This window comes from Callithrix jacchus, chromosome 13, assembly GCF_049354715.1.
Source record: "Callithrix jacchus isolate 240 chromosome 13, calJac240_pri, whole genome shotgun sequence".
NCBI classification, from domain to species: Eukaryota; Metazoa; Chordata; class Mammalia; order Primates; family Cebidae; genus Callithrix; species Callithrix jacchus.
In genome coordinates this window covers 35383456-35404522 of record NC_133514.1, presented here as the reverse complement: position 1 = coordinate 35404522, position 21067 = coordinate 35383456, and the positions used below count along the sequence as shown (strand labels likewise).

The 21067-nt window shown below is 37.3% G+C and overlaps 1 pseudogene; it reads left to right on the top strand.

Moving 5' to 3' along the window:
• The first annotated feature begins 3737 nt into the window (after positions 1-3737).
• LOC100411829 (large ribosomal subunit protein uL1 pseudogene) lies at positions 3738-4391 on the top strand (annotated as a pseudogene).
• The last annotated feature ends 16676 nt before the right edge of the window (positions 4392-21067 follow it).

The following is a 21067-nucleotide window of genomic DNA, read 5'->3' as shown; positions in this document are numbered from 1 at the left end:
AAGAATACCAAAACTAAATTAACTCCATGCTTTTACAGAATGCAGTCATTGATAGAGTTGCTTAAAAGTATACGTAGAGTGTCCCAGGCCAGCAGGAGGTAACAGTGATCTAAGAACCCAAAGCAATGCTGAAACCACATTTATGAAACTTATGACAGTGGGGGAAATCTAACATAACTGATTCAGTCTTACTTCCAACCTCGCAAGACAGTCTTTGCTCATTCTTACCTAACTATTGAAGGAATTTAGCCTCTAGTTTAAGTCTAAAGCAAAGAAGATAATGGTCCTTTCCAAAAACTAACCTTCTCCTTGGTCAAGGACTGAAACCACCTTTGTAAAACAAAAGAAGGGCCACAAGGTTAGAATTGGGGTAGGTAGGAGCCTAAATTCTGCTTAGTTGTAGGCATAGCAAAACTCTAACCAGCCACTGTTTCTTTTGTTAGCATGGTTACACTCTAAGAAGTTATTGTTTTATAACTTGCTTTTTAAAAACTGCTTACTACTCAGGAGTCACACAGCGAATGGTCACAAGATTAACTTACGCAATTGCCCCTATAGATAACATCACCATTGTAAATCCTTTAAGATTAGCATTTATTTTTCAGAACTTGCATTCTATATGGATCAACTAGCATCTTGTAGTTGTAACCACTACCCAGTAACTGACTCAGCACAAGCAGACAGTGTCAACACCCTATGATTTCATCCCAAACCCATCCTATCAGCAATCCTCATTCCCTAGCCCTCTGACTGCCAAGCTATCCTTGAAAAACCCTAGTCCCCAAATTCTTGGAAAGGCAGATTTGAGAATTACCTCTTATCCTTCCACATGGCTGGCCCTCTGATCATTAAACTCTTTCTTTGCTGCGAACATTCCTGCTGTTCTCAGTGTATTAGCTTTTTCTGGGTAGTAGGCAAGAAGAACCTAACTGGGTGATTACAAAGCCTTCAAGTCTAGGAAAGAGAGGAGATAAAGATCCAACTTGTTCTAGAAAAGCTCACTGAAATCCAAGTTGAGCAAAACACAAAACATAGTGCTACATCCCATAGGCTAAATATTTGTGAATTTGGATCAACAGAGATTATAAGACAGAAAGATGTATTACTCCCTTAGATTCCTAAAGAACACGTGAACAAAGTAAGGGAGCAACTCTTTCTCTTTGGGAAGGCTCTGAAATAAATATGTTTATCATTTGAAGGATGTCCTCTCCAATCTGATTGAAATATTGAAATGTTTCAAAATGTTTTCGAAACTCTCTCAAATTAGTGTCAATGAGTAGTCACTTTTTAAAAAGTGTTTCCTTTTTTTAAGTAATAAAAATAAATGTTTTATCTTCCTTTTCACAAATAAATTCTAAATAAAAACTTTTTTTGTATGGTGACTTACTATTCCAACATAAACTATTCAACTATAAAACCTGGGAAATTGCCTAATACATACATTGGAGTAAGGAATATCATCATTATTCTGAATTTGAATAGTTTCTAACATCATTGAAGGGGTGACAATCTTTACTGCCCCTTTCTGTTATGTTCTTTTTCTATTTCTCTGGGGGAACATCTCTACTTATAACTTATAGAATGTTTGAGAATCTTCAAGGAGGAAAGAAGCTAAATAAATTTGCAATATTTTTTCAGAGAAGAAGGGTTGGTTAAGCTAGCATTGAGGCATTCCATATTTATTTCATAACAAATTTGCAAGTCAAACAGAGTTGGCTTTATTTACTTTTTATTTATATATTTTACTCCAGCCTATTCTGATACTCAAAACACCCACTTGGGATTCAGAACTCCATCTGGCTCTTCTAGTTTCCTTCATTGTCATTTGTAATGAAGAGTTTGCAATAATTTTTCAGGATGACACCTTTGTTTATTGATTTTTGAAACAGAATGAAACTCAGACCAGTTTGTACACATCTACCAGAGTCTTCAGAGGCTGAAGCAAACATATTAAAATGTGCTTATGTCAGAAAAAAAGAACAATGATAGAGAGAAGCAATTTTGAGTGAGATGGATTTTTTTTTTTTTACTAACTGTTCTCTGACAATGGTAGCGGAATTTTTTCTTGGTATCAGTATCAGTTCACACTCATAAAAAAATTCACATTCATATTTACCATTCAGAAATATGTCCATATCATGATTAAACTGTCATAGGCACCAGTTATACTGTTTTGTTCTTGCTTTGATTTACCTCACAGAATGAAAGATGGGTTTTATCATAAGAAATGAAAAGAAAAGATCCCATCTTTAAACATGGTTAAAAATAAGAACTGAATTCAATATCCTTACAGGGACTGGTCGAGCACTTGTAACTTTCTTTCTGAGCAATGTTTTGCAGGTTGACTACATCCTAGGGCTTGCAGCAGAGATCTAAGTAGACAAGCCTTTGAATTAAGAATGAGCACCCTCTGTGGCATTCAGAGGTGAGGCTGCTCACAGAGGTTCAGTGACCCTGGAAACTAATTCCTCAGCAGCCAACCTTTCAAAAGGAAGCCTGTAATTAAATAGGTAAAATGGCAATTGGTGGCTTGATTAAAGTGGGAGGATGGTGAGAATATTTCTACCTTTGGAAAAACAGAACATTTTCTAATGCTTTAACCAAGTATTTGCTCTAAAGCAATGCACTTTATTCTTTATGTGGGATACTGAGATTTGGTAACTGAGAGCCAATTCTCTGCCACTCCTATCCCTAAGAGAAGTAGAGAGAGTAGAAAGTGTTTAAACAGTTTTCTCAATGGCTTTCTAGAAATTTATGACATAAATAAAAAGAGCAAAGTTTTAACTACCTCTCTTCCCATCTGTATCTTCCTCCAAAGTTACCTATAATCTTAGTTCAGCGATTCACAATGCTAGCTACACACTAAAACTATTGAAAAATGTTAGAGAGATTTTAAAATTCCAGAACCTAAGTTTTATCCCAGAGTTTCTGGTTTCATTTCCTTGAGGTGATCTGAGGCATCAGTGGATGTGTATTTGCACACACTCCCACAGGCATACACATCCATGAGATTTGCATTTTATTACTTTTTTAAATGTTTGTGTTTTGTAGCCAAGTTTGAGAGCCAGTGTGTTTTATTCAAGCCTTCAGTACAATTTTATTCACCTTTACATAAGAGCTAGCCTGTGTGTCTTGGTTAAACAGCACCACCTGTGAGGTTCTTAATGTCTGCTGTGTTTCTCTCATATGTGATAGTAAGAAGCTTAGACATTCTTTTCAATGAATGAAGATGTTTCAATAAGACAAATAGCTCCCTAATAATTGATTTATTTTAGGCAATCAAAAAGTGCCTAGCCCATTTTGGACTATCTAATGGGAACACTTCCCCCCAAATACCATACTGTTTATATTTCTTATTCAAACCACTGATATTCATGTTTATTACTTGAATTCCTAAAAGTTGGATAACACAAATGCTGCCAGCCGATCTATTGCTAATATGAACTCTCTGCAGGCAGAAACCCATCAAATCATCACTCTGGGAACTCCAAGGCCCTTCACTAACTTGGCAAGGTGACTTTTTGCATTGCAGAGGACAGGTAGGCTAACAAACCAACACAAGTAATCCATGCAAATTCTCAGTTTCACTCATATGAAGAGCCATCCTGTAAGCACTCTTACTTCTTCAGAGACAATGGGTTTGAGCCTTCTTTCCATAAGAACAGCCCAAACTTACAGAGTAGATGCCATGCCATATGAACTTTATTATAAAATAATGACAAGCTCTTCCTGTGAGCATGGCGTGAGAAGTCTCTCACAACACCATGTACCCAGGCGGCGCAGGAAGTCCTGTGCCAGAACTAGCGCAAGGGCCTCAAGTTCCTGGAGATGTTGGAGTTACAGATCAACTTGAATAACTGTGACCCCCAGAAGACAAGCGCTTCTCAGGCACCATCAGGCTTAAGTCCACTCCCTGCTCCAAGTTCTCCGTGTGTGTCCTGGGGGACCAGCACCACTGTAACGAGGCCAAGGCCTTGGGTATCCCCTGCATAGATACTGAGGCACTGAAAAAACTCAACAAGAATAAGAAACTTGTCAAGAAGCTGGCCAAGAAGTATGATGCAATTTTGGCCTCAGGGGCTCTGATTAAGCAGATTTCACGAATCCTCGGCCCAGACCAAAATAAGGCAGGAAAGTTCCCTTCTCTGCTCATATATAATGAAAACATGGTGGCCAAAGTGGATGAGGTGAAGTCCACAATCAAGTTCCAAATGAAAAAGGTGTTATGTCTGGCTGTGACTGTAGGCCACATGAAGATGACAGACGGTGAGCTTGTGTGTAACATTCACCTGTCTGTCAACTTCTTGGTGCCATTGCTTAAGAAAAACTGACTGAATATCTGAGCTTTAAATATCAAGAGCACCATGGGTGAGCCCCAGCACCTATATTAAGGCACATTTGAATAAATTCTATTGTTACCAGTCAAAAAATAAAATAATGACAGTAATTATTATTATAATATTGGCCTTTGGTATTTGCGGTAGAATAAAACCACGTGAGTCCCCTTTTCTTTCTTTTTTTTTTTTTTTAATTTTTTATTGGATTATAGGTTTTGGGGTACATGAGCAGAGCATGCAAGACAGTTGCGTAGGAACACACATGGCAGTGTGCTTTTCTTTCCTTCTCCCCTTCACCCACATTTGGCATTTCTCCCCAGGCTATCCCTCCCCACCTCCCCCTCCCGCTGGCCCTCCCCTTTTCCCCCCAATAGACCCCAGTGTTTAGTACTCTCATTTCTGTGTCCATGTGTTCTCATTTTTCATCACCCGCCTATGAGTGAGAATATGCGGTGTTTCATTTTCTGTTCTTGTGTCAGTTTGCTGAGGATGATGTTCTCCAGATTCATCCATGTCCCTACAAACGACACAAACTCATCATTTCTGATTGCTGCATAATATTCCATGGTGTATATGTGCCACATTTTTCCAATCCAGTCTATTATCAATGGGCATTTGGGTTGATTCCAGGTCTTTGCTATTGTAAACAGTGCTGCAATAAACATTCGTGTACATGTGTCCTTATAGTAGAACGATTTATAGTCTTTTGGATATATACCCAGTAATGGGATTGCTGGGTCAAATGGAATTTCTATTTCTAAGGCCTTGAGGAATCGCCACACTGTCTTCCACAATGGTTGAACTAATTTACACTCCCACCAACAGTGTAAAAGTGTTCCTTTTTCTCCACATCCTCTCCAGCATCTGTTGTCTCCAGATTTTTTGATGATCGCCATTCTAACTGGCATGAGATGGTATCTCAATGTGGTTTTGATTTGCATCTCTCTGATGACCAGTGACGATGAGCATTTTTTCATATGATTGTTGGCCTCATATATGTCTTCTTTCGTAAAGTGTCTGTTCATATCCTTTGCCCACTTTTGAATGGGCTTGTTTGTTTTTTTCCTGTAAATCTGTTTGAGTTCTTTGTAAATTCTGGATATCAGCCCTTTGTCAGATGGGTAAACTGCAAAAATTTTTTCCCATTCTGTTGGTTGCCAATCCACTCTAGTGACTGTTTCTTTTGCCGTTCAGAAGCTGTGGAGTTTCATTAGGCCCCATTTGTCTATTTTGGCTTTTGTTGCCAATGCTTTTGGTGTTTTGTTCATGAAGTCCTTGCCTACTCCTATGTCCTGGATAGCTTTGCCTAGATTTCCTTCTAGGGTTTTTATCGTGCCAGGTCTTATGTTTAAGTCTTTAATCCATCTGGAGTTAATTTTAGTGTAAGGTGTCAGGAAGGGGTCCAGTTTCTGCTTTCTGCACATGGCTAGCCAGTTTTCCCAACACCATTTGTTAAACAGGGAATCCTTTCCCCCTTGCTTGTTTTTGTCAGGTTTATCAAAGATTGTATAGTTGTAGATATGTTGTGTTGCCTCCGGTGCCTCTGTTTTGTTCCATTGGTCTATATCTCTGTTTTGGTACCAGTACCATGCTGTTTTGATTACTGTAGCCTTGTAGTATAGTTTGAAATCCGGTAGTGTGATGCCCCCCGCTGTGTTCTTTTTGCTTAGAATTGACTTGGCTATGTGGGCTCTCTTTTGGTTCCATATGAAGTTCATGGTGGTTTTTTCCAGTTCTGTGAAGAAAGTCAATGGTAGCTTGATGGGGATAGCGTTGATTCTGTAAATTACTTTGGGTAGTATAGCCATTTTCACACAGAATATACATTCTTCTCAGCACCACAGCACACCTACTCAAAAATTGACCACATAATTCGAAGTAAAGCACTGCTCAACAAATGCAAAACAACTGAAATCATAACAAACAGCCTCTCAGACCATAGTGCAATCAAGTTAGAACTCAGAATACAGAAACCAACCCAGAACCACACAGCTTCATGGAAACTGAACAACTGGCTCTTGAATGTTGACTGGGTAAACAATGAAATGAAGTCAGAAAAAAAGAAGTTCTTCGAAACAAATGAGAACGAAGACACAACATGCCAGAACCTCTGGGACACATTTAAAGCAGTCTCTAGAGGAAAGTATATAGCAATAAGTGCCCATATGAGGAGAATGGAGAGATCCAAAATTGACACCCTATCCTCAAAATTGAAAGAGCTAGAGGAGCAAGATCAACAAAACTCAAAACCCAGCAGAAGACAAGAAATAACTAAGATCAGAGCTGAACTGAAGGAGATTGAGACACGAAAAACCCTTCAAAAAATCAATAAATCCAAGAGCTGGCTTTTTGAAAAGATCAACAAAATAGACCACTAGCCAGATTGATTAAAAAGAAAAGAGAGAACAACCAAATAGATGCAATAAAAAATGATAAAGGGGAAATCACCACAGATTCCACAGAAATTCAAACCATCATCAGAGAATATTACAAACAACTCTATGCACATAAACTAGTAAACATGGAAGAAATGGATAAATTCCTGGACTCCTGCATCCTCCCAAGCCTAAACCAGGAGGAAGCTGAAACTATGAATAGACCAATAACATGGTCAGAAGTCGAGGCAGCAATTAAGAGCCTACCACAGAAAAAAAGCCCAGGTCCAGACGGGTTCACAGCCAAATTCTACCAGACACACCAAGAGGAGCTGGTACCATTCCTTCTAAAACTATTTCAAACAATCCAAAAAGAGGGAATACTTCCCAAATCATTTTATGAGACCAACATCATTCTGATACCAAAACCTGGCAGAGACCCAACAAGAAAAGAAAACTTCAGGCCAATATCCATGATGAACATAGATGCAAAAATGTTCAATAAAATATTGGCAAGCCGAATGCAACAGCAAATCAAAAAACTTATTCACCATGATCAAGTAGGATTCATCCCGGGGATGCAAGGCTGGTTCAACATATGCAAGTCTATCAACGTAATTCACCACATAAACAGAACCAAAAACAAAAACCACATCATTATCTCAATTGACGCAGAGAAGGCATTTGACAAAATTCAACAGCCCTTTATGCTAAAAACCCTCAATAAACTCGGTATCGATGGAACGTATCTCAAAGTAATAAAAGCTATTTATGACAAACCAACAGCCAATATCATACTGAATGGGCAAAAACTGGAAGCATTCCCTTTGAAATCTGGCACTAGACAAGGATGCCCTCTTTCACCACTCCTATTCAATATAGTTCTGGAAGTTCTAGCCAGAGCAATCAGGCAAGAAAAAGAAATAAAGGGTATTCAAATAGGAAAGGAGGAAGCCAAATTGTCTCTATTTGCAGATGACATGATAGTATACCTAGAAGACCCCATCACCTCAGCCCAAAAACTCCTGAAACTGATAAGCAACTTCAGCAAAGTCTCAGGATATAAAATCAATGTGCAAAAATCACAAGCATTCATCTACACCAATAACAGACTTAAAGAAAGCCAAACCAAGAACGAACTGCCATTCACAATTGCTACAAAAAGAATAAAATACCTTGGAATACAACTCACAAGGAACGTAAGGGACCTCTTCAAGGAGAACTACAAACCACTGCTCAACGAAATCAGAGAGGACACAAACAGATGGAGAAACATTCTATGTTCATGGTTAGTGAGTCCCCTTTTCTAATTGAAAATGACTTCTCCTCAAAGAATAATCATAGTAGACATAGAAGCAAAACAAAATAATCACAGTAAACACAGAAGCAAAAATGTTATATTTAAGGAAGTAAGGTAACCTCAAAGCACAATAGATGAAAATTAAAAGCTATTAGTCAAGGTTAATAAAGATGTTGTCAGGGCAGCTCATTCTCAAACATGTAAATCTGAATATAAACAAGCAGGTTTTGTTCACAGAATCTCCCAAAAGCTGAGAAACTGGGCACTGGAGCAGCTGAAGAGGAAAGACAAGGTGGGACATCAAAAGGGTGAGTCTAGATTAATAGACATCAAGAGAACAGTTAAAAGCCCAACTTCCAATGCCACTTGGAACGGAAAGGCAACACCCTGTGCTGTCTTCATAGGGGAAAAAGGTCAATTTTCTGGGAAAAAAAAAGCAGACCAGAGAGACTTGGAGTTACAGGCAGAAGATCCTTAAAGTGAAGTGCTGTCTTGAAGGCAGAATGATTAAGTTAAAGTCTGCCTATTTGATGATTATTAGGCCTCCAGCTTGCTTTCCTCAATCAACCACAGAAGAGCCACAGTCTGGTGTATACTTGCCACACTCCCATGCAGCAGACTGGAAAATGTATCTCAAGACAATCTAAATCACTAAGTCTTGTCATACCCAAGAATACTGCATCTAACCCGACAGTGGGAAAGCTTATCAACACATCATTTTATACTAAAGAACTACAGTAAGGCTGAGAAATTGAGTCAAAGATATCTTAGATAATTGAAGGTACAATAATGAAGAAAATAGAAAAGTTAGTTGCAGGTATATCTGAAGCAGTGAGATAGCCTGAACCCCTTCACCACTGTAGTAGGCAGAATCCTCAGGGACCCCCAGGATTCCCATCCCTGGCACACATATTCTGAATAGTCCCTTCCCTTGAGTTTGGGGAAATGTGGAAATATAATGGTATATTATTCCCTTAATTAGGTACAGTGTTAGGTACTCCCTGCATTGCTGTAAACAAATACCTGAGACTGGGTAATTTATAAAGAAAAGAGGTTTTATTCGCGTATCATTCTGCAGGCTGTACAAGCATGGTGCTGGCATCTGCTCAGCTTCTGAAAAGGCTTTTACTCATGATGGAAGCTGAAGTAGGAGCAAGAGAGAGTAAGAAAGGTGCCACACACTTTAAACAATCAGATCTCGTGATAACTCACTTATGGTGAGGACAGCATCATGCCATGAGGGATCTGCCCCCATGACCCAAACACCTCACACTAGGTCCCACCTCCAACATTGGGGATTAAATTTCAACATGAAGTTTGGGCAGAAACAAATACCCAAACTACATCAGTCACTTTATGCAGCAAATATGATGGGAGGGTCCCTCCTGTGACTACATTATATTATTTACAACTCCAACATAGTGGGCTGGAGAGAGACTCCCCTGCTAGCTTTGAAGAAGTTGCTGCCATGTTGTGAGAGGGCCTTGTGGCTAGGATCAGCCAACAACCAGCAAGGAAATGGAACCCCAGCCTGTAACCATAAGGCATTTAATTCCACCAATAACCTGAATGAGCCTGGAAGAAAATCCCAAGCTCCCAAGAAGAGAGCCAGAGGACACCTTGATTTCAGCCATATGAGAAGCTGAGTAGAAGACCCAATAACGCCAAGCCCAGACTTCTAACCTACAGAACTGTGAGATAATGAATAGGTGGACTTTAAACTGCTATCATTATGAAGCACATTCACTGGGCGCAGGTTACCAACTTGTGTGAGTTGGGTGAGACATAAAAACCACACATAAAGTTACATGAAGCAGGTTTATTACTTATACATTAAGCAGCAAGGGCCAATAGAAGCCTAGGACTCATGTTGAGCCAGACTCCTAAATGCACACCATGCCTCTAAAGCTGAGAAAAGCTGCCTATAGTAGATGGACTCTCATCTCTAGGTGCCTCTCTTGCAGCCAGCCCACCTTGGGCTTTATACCTCAGGGTCACAAGACTGCCTAGACTGACCCATTTAAGGATATCCTGTTTCTGGGGGAGAACTGGAGCAGAGTCTAGGCTGAAGGATCAGTATATTCCACAGTTCCATTGAGAACTACAAGTGAGAAAGAGAAAAGAGCTGGGTCTATCTAAGGCTACCCAGGGAACTGTTTTTCAATGATTGTGTTAATTTGTTACTCAGCCATAAAAAAAAAAAAAAAAAAAAGACACACCAACAAAAGCAAGATATTTAAGAGAGGTTGAAATTCCTACAGGGACCTGTATTTGGATCACACCAAGCTCAGCAGAGGGGCCGTGCCCTCTATGGCAGATTGGGTATATCGTCAGGAACCCGGCAATAAAAAATGGCACACTCAAACTAGATAATTAAGGAGAGTTTAATAAAATGGCCTCTTAAAATGCATGGACATTAAAGAAATGAACAAAGGATAGGGCAGTATTCCAGGATAACCAACAGCAGGAGCCATTACCACTTCTAGGACTGAAGGGGCCAGGATACAGAGTAAATACTAGAACTCAGAGACAGCTGTGGAGAAAAAGCTATTTGGCAGGAGCTGTGTACTTCAGCAGAGGGTTACAGCCAACTTAAGATAAAACCATCATCGAAAACATCTGAGCAACTTAATGCTGATGTCTTCTGAGCTGATGTCTTCTCCCTTCCTCTAATCTCCTGATAGTGTCTACACAGAGTGAACCAAACAAGAAACTGGAGATTAGAGATGTTCATTGGTATATCTCATTGGAAGCACGAATGAAATTACATTCAAATAATATATTTGTTTTAGGAAAGATATTTATCTCCCTACTTTCTTAGCCACACAACCCCTCAGATTTGAGCTGGGCACATAGCTACTTGGAATAAAGTCTGTACTAATCACCATCTTTGCAGGTGAGTGAGCTTCTCACTCAGGAAGGAAGAACATGGAATAGAATATGAAGGGACAGAGAGACTTATTTGCGCAGACAATGACATGTGCCCTTTAGGGTCTTTCTCCTTTATCCAAGTGACAAATGTCTTTTATATAAGGTCTCAGCTTCTGTGTCATTGCAGAGTGATATAGATTTGAACTAAGCCTACTATTGTATTTTAAATAAATTAGTAGGAGTAAGAGAACAAATAAATAATTAATGAACATAAACCATAGCTGTAAAGGTCCTCATTTCCAGAGCCAGTCATAAGGTCTAATAGCTACTTTTTCTCACCACCAATTTCATCATATCTAAGCAAGATGCTTGCAGAGGATAAGGAGAACATTAACAAAAATTAAGCACAGAGCTGACACATGTAGCCATGTGCCCAGCTCAAATTTGAGTGTTGTGTGGCTAAGAAGGAAAATGAATATCTTTCTTAAAATAAATATATTAATTGAATGCAATTTCACTGGTACTCCCAATGAGATGTTGATATATTGTTTTTGATTTTGTTACTATATTATCTTTGTTTTGAATTGGATAAAAATAATCTTAAATTTTTTTAAAGGATAAAGGTCTAAGATTAAGTAAACTGTCAAAAAGAAAAAGAAAGGCAAGTGATCTTATGAGACATCAGAACATAAAATAGAGTTACAGTACTCATAGTGGTACAGACAAGTATACCAGTAAAACAGAATACAAAATTCAAACGTTGATCGTAGTATATTTTAAAATGTGATATACAGTAATGGTGATAGTTCAAATTCAGAGGGTTAATGGTATATTATTTAATAAATGGTACTTGTACATTGTCATACAAATGTATCTAGATTTTTATTTTACATCACATATAAAAATAAATTTCAGAAAGGATTATAATATTATAAACAAACTAAAATATGATGAGCAATTGGAAAGCTACATTACCAATCTAACTATGAAGACTAGAAACCTAGTAGATCATTAAGAAAGGAAAGATAGGGCAGACAACATAAAGTAGAAAAAAATGCAAGATACATCAAAAACTAGGTCAGTAGAAGATTAATAGACTGAGAAAATGTTTAAGTAGCACAGATGACACAGGCTTAGTCTCCATAATAAAAAGCACTTACACATTGATAATGAAAAGACAACCAATTCAAAGAATGATGGGTAAGCAGTATGAATAATTTACCAAAAAGCCAATCTAAGTGGTCAATAAACATATGGAAAGTTGTTTAATATAGCTGATGAGCAAGGAATCATGAGTCAAAGGGACAGTGAATTACATTATATTCCTAAGCCTAGTAACAGAGTGGAGATGAACATTTACTAGCATGGAGAGGTAATGTGTTAGTTAGAGTGGATATGAGCAAAGGAGAGAGGAGGATGTGTGTACAATTTGATTGCACTTATATATTTAATGGAAATGTATGAGCATGTGTATTTTTTAAAAACTTACATAATATTTTTAAACTAGCACATCCATTCTACTTAAGAAATCTAGCAATTACATTTGCAAAGGTACATGAAGATGCTCATTGTTGCATTGTTTATAATTTGAACAATGATATAAACCTTAGAATTAAACCATGAAGGCAATGGTTTAATAAATTATAGCATATTCCACTATAAGACACTATAAAGAATAAGGTAGAGATACACTTACTGAGGAGAAATATTGTTTTATAAGTGCAAATTAATAAATAATATGAATGATATTAGGTATATATGTATACATATCATATAACCATATATATACCTAATGTATGTGGGTGTACATATATACATATATACCTAATACCATTCATATTATTTAGTAACTTGCACTTATAAAAAAAAAAAATATATATATAAATGCACACAACCTGAAATGTTAATATATGAGGCTGGTGCAAAAGTAAATATATATATATATATATTGAGTTTTATAATCTATATATATACGCACATACATGAATATTTATATGTTTGGAACAAATAATGAAAACTCTATTAGAATACATGCCAAACTCTTAATAGTGTTACCTTTGCAGTGGAGTAGAATTCAGGAATTTGGCACTATAACTATATGTGTATACATATTTATATTATACAGATAACTATATATATGTGTGTGTGTGTGTGTGTGTGTGTGTGTGTGTATTTGAGCTGTTTGAGCATTTCATAAAGACACTGGATTCATAAATTATATTATCTGCATATTATAATAATACTAATAATTGCATCAGAAATTAGATATTGAGTTATCTAAAAGCACAAGGTACTTTATATTTTTGCTAGGCAGAATAATACCTCCATCCCTGGAAAAAAAAAAGGATGTCCATATTTGAATGACTAGAATTTGAATATGTTTTGTTACATGGCAAAGAAGAATTAGGTTGCATCAAAGGGAAACTGGCTAACTTTAGGGAGATATTTATGGCATATCTGGGTGGACCCAATGTAATTTCAAGGGTGCTTAATAGCAGAAGCAGAAGGCAAGAGATGAGTCAATGTCAAAGCAATAAGGTGTGAGAAAGACTCAACAGGCAGTTGCCGGCTTTGAAGACGGAGGGAATGTGGAAATTGTCCGTAAACTGGAAAAAGCAAGGAAACAGATTCCTCCCTGCAGCCTCCAGAAGAAATGCAGCTCTGCTGACCTCTCATTTTAGCCAGCAAGGTCCGTTTTGAAGTTGTGAAACACAGAACTTTGAGATAATCAATTTGTGTTGTTTTAAACCACTAAGTTTGTGGTAATTCATTGAAGCACCACCAAGAAATTAATGCAATATGCATCATCTCATTTAAAATTCACAAAGACCCTGGGAGATACATACACCTGTGGACCCCTACTTACAAAAGAGGAAACCATTGTGCAGAAGGTTTAAGTTGACACAGCTAATATGTGCTGTGGACAGGACTTGAGTTAGTTCCAGAGGAATCTAGAGCCTCTCCTGGCTGCCATTTTGTGTTCTCTGTCCTCTGATCTACAACTCCAGGGCTCCTGGCTCAGTACTCAAACACCAGCAGATGTTTACCATCATAGAAGTCAGTAAGAACTCAGGTTTGAGGGGTAAGACAAATCTCCACTTAAACCCACTTACTAGCTGTGTGGTCTAAAACAAACTACTCAATTTAAGCTTGTTTCCTCGTCTATAAAAGAGGAGAAATACTTTCTGCCTTGTAGGCTGAGGAAAAGCATTCAGTGAAATAATGTATGAAAACTGTCCAACAGAAAGCTTTGTATAGATTTTGTTTTTAATAACGGTTATTTATTGTTGGTGAGGACTACTACTTTGTTATAATGACTCTGGGAAGCTGTTTTTCCTTTAGATGAGGTTTTAGGTTTTGTTCATACCTTTCTCATATCTGTCAGCTCCTGATTCAGAGATGGTGGTTACTGCCTGTGGCACAGAACTATAACTACAAACTAGGGAACTATTAACTGAGTACAAGTGTAGAAGAATTGGCTTTTAGTGGTGTGGGCACCAGTGATCCATAAGATGAATCCAGTGGCAAAAATGTACTATTAGTAATGTATATTTCTCCCATAAGACGACATCACAGAGGAACAGAAGGAAAAAAAAAACTTAGAAAAATATCATTATAAATTTAAATTTGTTTAGGATGCTATGAGAATCTAGAAAAGGGGACATCTCAATTTCAATTGAAATTATGTTGGCCTTCTTTTTTCTGCCTGTGGGGTCCCAGACAGAGTTTTCTCAGAATATCCTTTGTCTTCCACTCAAGAAACATATTCTGTTGGTCTAGGTACTTCATAAACTTCAAAAATTCCTTTGATTCAAGCTCTAAGTTCTTCACCACTAGGAGTTTGGCTTTTTAAACAATTGTTAATAGTGATAATTTATGAATGATTATTTACAAGGATAAATCTTGATTATTCTCTACAGAATATCATCTTTGCTTTTTTCAAAGGTCCCTCTGGTTTTGAGTTGTCCAGTATCTGGTACAATGGCTGACATAATATATGCTCAACCTGGATCCACTGAATGAATAAAAGAGTAAATTATCAAATGAACCATGAGCGTGAGGCAACAGGTGTGGTCACTAACAACTCATTCATGGGAATAGATCTTCCCCTGTTACTTATTTGAAAGGAAAGTAAATCAGAGTGAGTACACGTTCCCAAGGGACCTCAGGTTATTGGTTCAAATGTTTTCAGACCATCTTGACTATTTGTGTATATATCCCTTTAGAAAACTGAGGAAGGAAATAAAAAGCCTTCTAGAAGTTTTGTTTTGTTTCAGAAAACTCAGAGATAATAAAGCATTTACATTGCTGACAGCTTTTTCAAAGTGTGTTGACACCCACGTGTGTTTGGGAGAAGAGGTTTACTGTGGGGGAAATACTGTGATGCCTTAGCCAGGGCAACGCTGCTTTTTTCTGTGACGCTTCTGTACTTGTAGTGCCCTTCATTCAGGTGACCTTTGTTCTGCTAGTTGCTGCAGATTATTTGAACTCTCTGAAGATTCAATGAAACCAGCAGGATAATTGCAGAGAATGGATAATTTATAGCAATAGCAATTTATTAAGATGATTATTGTCAACCATGACACAGGCTTTTTAAATCATATCTATGATTACTATACCTTCTAATAATACTGTATCATTTTTCCCTAATACTCTAAAGTGCTTTCTACATGTTTCAAAGCTACTAAAACACAAATCTAGATGGCAATGGATAAAATGTTTTTGTTGTTCAAGCTACAGGCATTCACATTTTAATATCTGCTATACAAAAATGTATAAATGATTACAGAATTATAGCTTTGAAGAGGATCTCCAAAAATTAATTTTATCCAGTCCACCACCTTAAATAGTTACATACCCAAACCATCAAAGACATATGGTTGGAATTGCCACTTAAAAAATCATAAGGCATGGGCTCTGCCTGCCACCTTAAATGGACTGTTTTGGTATTTGATCACCATTTTGTCAAGAAGTTTTGCTACAAGCTGGGTAAGAGCAAATTATATATATAAAAGAATATATGTATTCCTTCATTGGGACTGAAAAAAATGTTTCATGCCTCTTTTATTACACCGAAGTCATATAATAGATTTCACTTTTTGAGATTGAATAGTGAACCTTCCCAACTCTGTTAACACTTTTTACAATTATCTATTAATTGACTTTAATCCCCTTGAACATTCTTTGGTCCCTAAATACACATTTTATTATTTGACCTTAAGAGAAATGGCAACACACAGGCCATGAGGAGAGGAGACATAGAAATGAGGTTCTCTACCTTTATCTTCGGTGTCAGTTTCTTGATTCATAAACATTAACCAAACATACTGCTTAAATTCAAATTCAATTCATATGCAAAGTCTTCAACTAGAAGGCAAGCTCCTAATTAACCTAATAATTATTAACTTTAATTGCTTTTTTGGTTTCGTTGAACTGAAAGCTTATTGACAGAATAACATTTCACAGAGAAACCTGAAAAAGCCTGAGGCATTTAGGGAACCTCATGAAAAACAAATCCATGAACTACAAAAACAGGAGAAAACAGAGTATAATGGGAACATCTGGTCAAATCTCATGGAAAACTGGAATATCTGTCATTACTGTCCAAAATGCAACGGTCGCGCTAAGGACTGAGTCACTTTATTTTTCATCTTGTCCATTCAAATGCTGGTTTTCATCACTTTCATTCCAAAAGTTCTCTTAACTTCTGACTCAGGGCCTCCTTATTTCTGCTTCTCTCTTCTAATTTTCTGTTCGCATCTCCAATGTTACACAGAAATGCTTCTACCATTTTTCTCTCTCTCTGTTACTTGTATTCAAATTTTTGTAAAGGAAAAAAAACTACGTAATCGAATCAAGTAGTCACTATTCAGTACTATTGGTTGAAATGATCCAGGCACATTGCCTTATAGACAACTTACAGAACCTTTTAATACACCCTAGATCTTTTCATCCAAAAAACTGGAGTTAGAGTAACAGCATCACATGACTGAGTGTGACACCCCAGTGCAAGCAAATCACCATGACCACTTATCTCAAGTGAGGTTGTCCGTGTGAAAAGCACATTATGCAGTCAGGTGCATGGTGAAGCAAAACTAAACAAAACAAAAACCTCCTTACTAACTTGAAGAAAACCTTCTAATAATAGAGACTGAAAATTATTGTTTACACAGTCCTGCTTGATGCGCCATGGGGAATGCAGTGCCCTGGTAAGCACTATTGCATAGTGTAAGGATATTTACCAAAGAGAGGCTACATTTTAGTTAGTAGCCTCAGGATGCACTGTGAACAAAACATCTTGCTGAGTCCTGCATGAAGGTGCTGGTAAGGAATGGTGATGCTAGAAAAGAAGGATTAAGTCATGATATTGTACCCAACACCAAAGAAGCTTATTATATAGTAAATTAGACACACAAATTATGCAAATATAAATAATGTAAGGGAGTGAATAGTATTGGGAAAGGAAAGAAGTACAGAATCTCTTTGGCAACTTCCAGTGCTTCCTTTGTGCTAATATTTTAATCGAAACAGTGCTGGGGTAAATGTCAATCAACAATAGAAAGCTATTCCAAGCTTCAAAGTCAAAACCTTCCGGATGCTAAGGCCTGAAGAATGAAGGGATGAACCTGCTGAAGAATAGACCAGAGAGAGAGAAGTGGGACTGGTCTTCATTTATCTCCTGGGACCTCACTTGTTGGTAAAGGGTCCTCTTGGATCTGGAAACAAAAGAATGGGCCAGGTGCGGAGACTGTTTTTAAACAGTTATTCCAGTCCTCCACGAGGTTTGACCAGATGTTCCTATTATACTATTTAAAAACAGTTGCCATTCATTCATTTATTCATTTAGTCAAGCAACTTTTACTGCAGGTCAAATATATGTTGGGGTAGATAGGGTGAATCATATATAATCCTTTCTCTAACAGACATATAAAGAGATATTTGGGTCATATTTTTATATTTATATCTATATAGCAAAATAATTAAAAATTTCACTCAAAATGCTACAGAGACTAAAGAGGAGGAAACTAAATAGACTGAATAGAGATGTCAGCGAAGGTAATACAATTCTCCAGATGAGAGGCAATAGAGAGATTACTGTAGAAACATACCGCAAAAATGCACCCTTGTGAAATAAAAAGGTTGTTTCAAGATTATTGAGTTTTTCAATGGGATCAGAGGGTCAGGTTTGCATGTGATGTGGTAGAAGGCACAGCTAGAGACTAGATGCGGTGGCTCATACCTATAATCCCAGCAAACTTTGGGAGGCAAAGGTGGGCAGATCACCTGAGGTCAGGAGTCCAAGACCAGCCTGGCCAACCATGGCCAACATGGTGAAATTCTATGTCTACTAAAAATACAAAAATTAGCTAGGCGCTGTGGTGCATGCCTGTAATCCCAGATACTCAGGAGGCTGAGGCAGGAGAATCACTCGAACCTGGGAGGCAGAGGTTGCAGTAAGCCAGTATCGCACCACTGCTCTCCAGTCTGGGTGACAGAACAAGACTCCATCTCAAAAAAAAAAAAAAAAAAAAAAAAAAAAGAAGACGACCAATAATTTCCACATGAAGCCTTAAATAAAGCTCTTATAGTCAAACTAATTGAGATTATATTGATAACATTATTTCTTGTAACTCTGTTTTTCAATAAGAATTTTATTTTTATAAAAATAGATGGTTTAGTATACTTTTATTACAATCAAGCTATACTGATGTATGAAATTTCTTAGTAGTAACTCTTTTGAAGAAAGTCCGATATCATCAAAATGTCAGCCTTGTCATTGGCCAGGTCATATTAAGCAAGTTACTAAACATTTCTAAACCTGTTTCACATATAGAGAGAGGATGATAAGACTACATGAGGCTGTTGTGAAGATGAAATTGGTAATATCTGTCATGTAGCAAATACTCAATGAATATAGCTATACTCAAGTTTCTAACATAGTTTCTAAGTTTTCTTTTATCTTTTTTAAGACAGTCTTGCTCTGTCACCCAGGCTGGAGTGCAGTGCACTTGGCTCATTGCAACCCCTGCCTCCCAGGTTCAAGTGATTCTCCCACCTCAGCCTTTTGAGTAGCTAAGACTATAGGTACGCGCTACCACACCTGGGTAATTTTTGTATTTTTAGTAGATATGGGGTTTCACCATACGGGTCAGGCTGGTCTTGAACTCCTGACCTTGTGATCCTCCCGCCTTGGCCTCCCAAAGTGCTGGAATTACAGGCGTGAGCCACTGCACCCAGCTGAAAAAGTTGTTTTCAAATATAACTATATAATTATAATTATATAACTATAATAAATATAACTTAGCCATAAAAGTTTCTTCAAATATTAGAAGCACCTAAATGAATTAACTGAGATAAAATTTAGGCACCTGCCAGCTGCATGGTCCTGCTTTCTCCCAATCCCTCTTTCCACCCTGGCAACCTGTAAAGGGCTCTGCCCATCACACTTTTCTTCCAAATAAATTATTGAATAAGCAAATGAACTGATCTTTATCCAAAGTTTCTTTTCTAGCTTTTGTTTTTCTTTGTATCAGTTCTTCTATGCATCCAGATTGGAAGCATTGTTCTTCCTTTAGTGTGTCACTTAAGTCCCATCATAATGTGTTTCAATCTCTCCTACTTTATGTTCCCTAAGTCAGTAATTGTGATAAAGTATCATTCAAAAATGTTTAACTGCATTTATATGCACAATACCTTCAAGCAAAGTAGAACCACTTTCCCGTGTGTGAATTTCTGGGTGAACGAGAATTCACGAGAATGTGGCTTGACCAGTCAACAGCATCATTACAAAAATTAGAAAAAGGCAGCCCTTTCTCTGAGCAAATTCAGACCTAAACTATGTGTGGGTTGAACAATGAGTAGATTTTAAGCCTCACCTAGCTCTTATTTATATATTATTATTTTAAATTCAAACTCTCATACATCGAGATGTTTTAGAAACAAAAATGGGTTTAAATTATTCTTGGTCCTGTTAAAGTCTCTCTATTAAGAGAATTCCAAGTATAGGCAATATTTTAGAGCTATCTTTCTGTCACTTGATGACTGTGGTAGAGGCTTTCTTGTGCATCAGTTTTTTTCCTTCTAAAATATTCTCAGTACTATCACTTCCAATTCTGAACAATGCCTTGGTCCAGAGGCTAAAGCAATCAGGCAGGATAAGAGAAATACATTTCCTGCAGCTAACTCTGCTTCACAGAAACAAGCTTTAAAGTTGTTTGAGCATTGCTCTCTTTAGGCAAACCTATAGGCAAGATGTTCCATTACTGTAGGTATAAACAGATCATGAAATTAGTCACAAAAATGTTACTCTATGTATAACATATGAATATGAAACTTTTGATAGCGGAAAGCTTTAAAATTATGTTCTCCAGAGGTGTGTGAGCCTGAAGCATTGAGATCATGAAAGGCAGCTTAGAGTAGTTAATTGCACTCACTAAGCATGGTCAAGGCCGGGGTTTAAAATACAGGTTATGCCAAGATTAGCCATTGAAATGCAAATTGCTCGTGCCTCAGTGTTTTACAGATGAAGATATTATCTTTACATTATTGTTAATGAAAATAACTAAGATAAGCCATATGACAGTGCCTACAGCTCAAGAAATATTACTTCTTTTTAAATAATGTATTATTTAGAATTAATCTAAATCTCATTTTCATTCACTTTGAAGCCTGGAGCACATGCTCTGGAACAGGGCTGTCAAATAGATGTCCATTGATTTTTCTTGTGTGATTAAAGAGAGGATCTAATTTCATGTTTGTTTGTTTGTTGTTTTTGCACGTGGGTATCCAGTTTTCCCAACACCATTTGTTGAAGGGATTATCTTTTCCCCCTTGTGTATTCTTGGTGCTCTGGCCACAGATAAGTTAGATCTTACGGGCATGGGTTTATTTCTCGGCTCTCTATTCTGTTCTATTTGACTATATGTCTACTTTTATGCTAGTTCATAAAAGTAGTTTATGCCAGTTTATACTGTTTTGATTGCTATAAGTTTGGATTATAATTTAAAATCAAGAGTTGTGTTCCTCCAACTTTTTTCTTCTATCTCAAGAACACTTTGTCTAGTTAAAGTTTTTTGTGATTCCATATGAATTTTGTGACTGTTTTTCTATTTCGATAAAACTTGCCACTGGAATTTTGATAAGGATTGCATTGAATCTGTAGAGTGCTTGGAGTGGTCTGGACA